This window comes from Mustela erminea, chromosome 8 (genome assembly GCF_009829155.1).
Source record: "Mustela erminea isolate mMusErm1 chromosome 8, mMusErm1.Pri, whole genome shotgun sequence".
NCBI lineage: Eukaryota > Metazoa > Chordata > Mammalia > Carnivora > Mustelidae > Mustela > Mustela erminea.
In genome coordinates this window covers 83,431,083-83,436,522 of record NC_045621.1, presented here as the reverse complement: position 1 = coordinate 83,436,522, position 5,440 = coordinate 83,431,083, and the positions used below count along the sequence as shown (strand labels likewise).

At 36.6% G+C, this 5,440-nt stretch overlaps 1 long non-coding RNA gene across 1 annotated transcript; it reads left to right on the top strand.

Annotated features, from left to right (window-relative positions):
• The first annotated feature begins 1,667 nt into the window (after window positions 1-1,667).
• LOC116597889 lies at window positions 1,668-4,865 on the top strand. Its single transcript, XR_004288831.1, has 3 exons — window positions 1,668-1,716; window positions 4,136-4,357; window positions 4,823-4,865. It is a non-coding gene; the product is annotated as an uncharacterized LOC116597889 (long non-coding RNA).
• Window positions 4,866-5,440: the final 575 nt, after the last annotated feature.

Sequence of the window (5,440 nt, the reverse complement as noted above, 5' to 3'; positions counted from 1 at the left end):
AACAGGAACTGAATGAGCTGGGAAAGTAGAACAGATATGAACGTTGAACGGTAAAACAGATATGAACGTTGAACGGTAACAAGAAGAGGATCAATTTTCCCAGCAAAAGGAGGCTGGCATGAATACAGCAATGTGGTAGAGTCCCAGAGTTGAGCAGAGTGACATTCCGGGAGGGCATTTACTTGGCAGAGAACCAGAGCAAGGGCTTACTGAAGTGGGTAGATAGACATTCAGGTCAACGGGCACACCCTCTAATGGCAGAGAGACCACACAGCAGGCCACTTTATGCAGTGATTGTTTCACAGAGGAAGCAGAGAATATAGGCTGGCTGAGAAATGGACAACTAGACAAGTAAGAAAAACTGCAGTGGTCCTGGATCTAGAGGTGGGATCCATCCATAATTCCAGAAAATGGATTGTAGGACACCAAAGCCTATGAAATGTATCTGCAAATAAGAATGGAGAAGATGTGAGCTGCACCTGCAGGATATGGGTAAAATTCAGATAGGGGAAGACAAGTAGGACATTGTGCAGACCCAACAAGTAGCATCTGTATCATTGCTAACTGCTCTGAAAAAGCTACTTTATATATAGCAAAAAGTTTATATTCCTATTTTTTTGAAATTATTCCTTTCTCTTCCCTGAATATCTTTTATATACTTTTGTTCTTCTACCCCTTGGATATCATTAAGGGCCTAGTTCATCAGACAGGTTTAAGAATAAAACTTCATTATTCTTTCATTATTCTTGCAGCAGGAAGTGAAGTAACTGTTGCAATTATGATAAAACTAGACACAGGGAAGGATATGCAACAAGTAGATGCACTGCATTATTTTTCTTCTAAGTCCTTTCTGTAAACAATTCTGAAGTTCATTTAAGATTGTCTTCCTCAGGGTGCCTGCGTGGCTCAGTTGGTTAAGTGTCTGCCTTTGGCTCAGGTCGTGATCACAAGGGTCCTGGATCCAGCCCCACATCAGGCTCCCTGTTCAGCGGAAGCCTTCTTCTCCCTCTCCATCTGCCTGCTGCTCCCCCTTCTTGTGCTCTCTCTCTCTGTCGAATAAATAAATAAAATCTTAAAAAAAAAAAAAAAGATTGCTTTCGTGTCACTTTTTCTAAACCTTCAAAAGTCATGCATGAATATACCTCAGAAATACAAGATTTAACGTCACTAATATTTAATGAATGGCTAAGGAATGAAATGATTTTTCACAGAAAAGGGAAAAGAACCTAGAAAACAAATTAAAATTCCAGCTTAATGCCCTGGAAGGCAAATTATATGCAAAGCCAGAGAGATACCCAAACCCACCTGCCCACCACCACCTGAAACCTACACTTTCTTGTTCCACATCCACAGACACAAATTCAATACTCAGGTTGAACACTCTGAAATAAAGAGATAGGGACCTCTTCATCTACATATCCTCTTTTTATTTATTTGTTTTTTTTACATGTAAACACTATTTCCTGGCTTCCAAACAACTCCTGTGTCAAAAACACCTCTATGTTTACCTGATTTTCTGGAACTTATCAAGAGAGTAAAAGCAAAAGCAAGGTCTCAAGGGAACTGTATACTCAATGCAGAGGTGCTAAAAATAACCTTGTGTCTTATCTCAGCCTTTTCCCTTTCATTCAGAGATCTATCCAGAAAACCTGCTGCCTAAAAGGATGTAACAGTTCAAAACCTACCAGTGCTTCAGCAAAAACTGCATTTTGATCTGTGAGTGCCACCTTCTTTTTTAAAAAAAATTTTATAGGCTTATTTTCCTCATGACAGTTTCATTGCATTTGTTGGGTTGTAAACCATGTAAAGCTCAGCAATAAAATGACTGCAATCTGTACAAGTAATAGCAAGCATGTCTCATAAACAAGATAAGTTGTGCCTTGCCAATATTGCTACACTTCATAAATATGAACTCAAGTCTGTTTTGTGTTTTCTAGATCAGTAGCATAGTTTTATTTTAATTAAACACAACATATAAAATATTCATTTATGAAACAAACATCATTGTTTTTAAAAGATTATATTAAATTAAATTATAGTGCTCTTGCCATAAAGGCATGCACAAAAGAACCATTCTGAATTTTAAGTGGATTGATACAGTTCAAGTGTCCATCAATAAAAACTATATTAGGAACACAGTAATGCTACCATGAATAAATGAGCTATTTATATTTCCTGATAATGTAAGTGCTTACATGAACTCATTCCAATTTCTAAACACTAGGCATTTCAGCTGTGGTGGTAATTAAAAAACTATAACATCCGCAGAGGAAAGGTAGATGCTGCCAGAGCTATTTCATACAGCAGATTTTAGTGTTTCACTTTATAAGTGACATCATTTGTTGTCACATTCTATTAGATCAGATCTGGATAACTTCGATAAACCAAATGAAGAGCCCTTGAAGGTGGAAGGATACAAGAGCTCGCTGTGTAAAGGAAAGTGCACAGAACGAGAAATGAATAGATCTAAGTTTTGTTCTTAGCTCTGATACTAGCTAAGAGTCGTCCTTTTGAAATCAGAGGCAACTACCCTAAATTAACCTCAGACATGTGGTTTCCATCATTATTTCCCAAATAAAGGTGGATAGAGGTTTTATGGGGTGTCGTTTATATAAACTGGGAGGTCTTTTAAGAAAGAGTATAAAATTACAAGTATAACAATAGGTACAAATATGAATATTTACTATAAATGAAAAAAGAAAACAGAGTAAATAACCAAAGTCCTTTAGATCTCTCTAGGTAAGTTACCAGCAATGCTTAATGCACATGACTTTGGTTTGCAACCTTGCTTCCCAAATCACCCCCCCTCAATACCCATACTCTAAAAATCTCTGCAGTGCAAGGACCAAGGCCTGAAGCGTCAACCTCATTAACTTAGCAGTAAATTTATCTCTGCTCCTAAATGACCACAAATCCTTATCATACAGCATGAGTTAGTCAGAAATGGTTCATCCAAATTCTACCATTAGGATTCTACTATCTGTTATATGAAGCTTAACCTAACACATTATTTTTCAATGTTCCCCTCTCTCAAAATTTATAGTTCTCATAAGTTCATAACACTTACTGTTATCATTTACAAGCATTACAGTCTTAGAATGTACACTGTTGTTTCAAACATGGTCTTCCCAATAAGAAAAAATCGAAGGCATGAATTGTCTTGCTATGGCCCACTCTAACAGGGGTGGTTTTTACACCAGAATTATTGTCTTTAAAACTCTCTAGGGGTGCTCAGTGGGTTGGGCCCCTGCCTTCGGCTTCAGTCATGATCTCAGAGACCTGGGATCGAGCCCCGCATCAGGCTCTCTGCTTGGCGGGGAGCCTGCTTCCCTCTCTCTCTCTCTCTCTCTGCCTGCTTGTGATCTCTGCCGGTCAAATAAATAAATAAAATCTTTAAAAAAAAATAAAATAAAATAAGATAAAAGAAAACAAAATAAAACTCTCTAAAGTTTTAAAGTCTCTAAAAACTGATGAATTTCTCAACTAAAACAAAATCTCTTGTGTATTAATGATACAGAGTGTTTTAACTTAAATATCTTCTTCCCAACTCAGGCCTTTCAGGTACATTTCAACTTCTAATTTCTATGAAGGCCAAAAATGCAAAATGTTATCCTAAATTCAAGTCATAGAAAACTGGAACTTTGGAAAGGAACCAATAATATTTTGCCATATTATGCTATAATGGTTTGAGGTGTTTTTAGGTACTAAAGAAACATTTCCTTTAGAACCTACCACTTTGAGAAGATGTTTCAAACATCCAGTCAATCCTATTACAAATTCCATTTACACATAAAACAATTAATTCACACTTCACATGAATACATGAAATTCTGCCAAATCTTAAGGGTTCAACTTAGATTAACATATTTTTATGGAGAAATTGGCAAAACGTAGGTTGATAAAAAAGAAAAAGAAAGATAAATCTAAGCTTTCCACCCAACTATCACAATCTAACTTCTCTACTATAAAGGACATTTTCAATGTTCAAAAAAGGTATTATCAATGTGCTTGAAGAAAACTATGTGCTTATGTTTCTTTACTTATTTGATAGTTTTGTGGGTAAGGCAAATTTGCTTTTAAAATTACAAACAAGCTTAGATCCTGCCTTTAAAAGATTTCCATACTTCATCTTCAGCTCAGGTGCCAACATTTGGTTCTCCTTGCTTCGGTATAATAGAAGAGGACATCGGGACATAAAATGAAAACTAGCAGAGAAATGCTACATCTAAATATTTCTGGATATGACACAAGTAGAAAACGGGAATATGAAAAATCAGAAAAAGAGAATAATGGATGAGATAAAGCAGAGGAAATCATGTCACATGTCAGAAAAGTAATGCCCAGTAAAGAAATATAGGTAAGCCAGAATTTTTTGGTGACACAGACATCCAAAGGGGTCTTTTCTATCATGGTTATTTATATTCAGATTTGAAATTATTTGCTCCATAGTGGCTATGATGTTATTTCCTCCACCCCATGATCTCTATTCTCCATTGCATATAACCACTAAATATTCGGTAAAATCTGCTACATATATAAGTATCTTGTATAAATGTTCTTTTCAGAAAGTTAAGGAAAAGTGTCAACATTTCACATTTTAATTGGCATGGAGAAAAGAGCAGCTACTGGAAGTGAAAAGCAAGAAATAATGAAAGTTTAGCAGGAGAAGAAACTGGAAATAGATGTGGTTAGGAGAATACATGCAACTTAAATTTATAAACCTTGAGGAAGGCATTATATCTACTGCTCAAAGAGAGTTTGGCAGGTTCTGTTCTCCAAAGATGACTATGCCAATATAGTCCATCTCTCACATTCTTCTTAGCATGACATAACACTCCTCCATTGAAAGGCACAGAACTTTGTTCCCTCTCTTTGAAGATGAACCAAACTTGATGACTAATTTCTAACAAATAGAATGTGGCAGAAAAAATGTAACGTGACTCTCAAGACTATGTCATGAAGGCAATGCATTTTTTGCCTGGCTTTCTTTCTTTCAAGAAAGTCATCATTGGAATCCTGCTACAATGGTAAGTGGAGGCCCAGGATACATGGAAAAGTGACAAATGTTCCAGACATCAGCTGTAGCTTAAGACTCAAATGACAGCCAGGATCAGCAAACAGCCCTGTGTGTGGGCAGCCTTCAGATAATTCCAGCACCCAGACTTTGCATCCAACTAAAACTCCTGACATGGCAGAACAAAGAAAAGAGTTACCCATTGTGTCCTGTGCATATTCTGACCAACACAATCTACGGCATAATGAGCGGTTGGTTTACACCACAAAGTTCTGACGTAATGTTTTATATAGCTGTAATACCTCAATTTCAGTACCACTGAATTTAATTCTCTCTGGCCAATCAAGAGACACCAGAAATGGGATTGAATGGAATTACAAAATGGTGTAATGGTAGACATTAAAAAGAGTTAACACTGCATCCTAA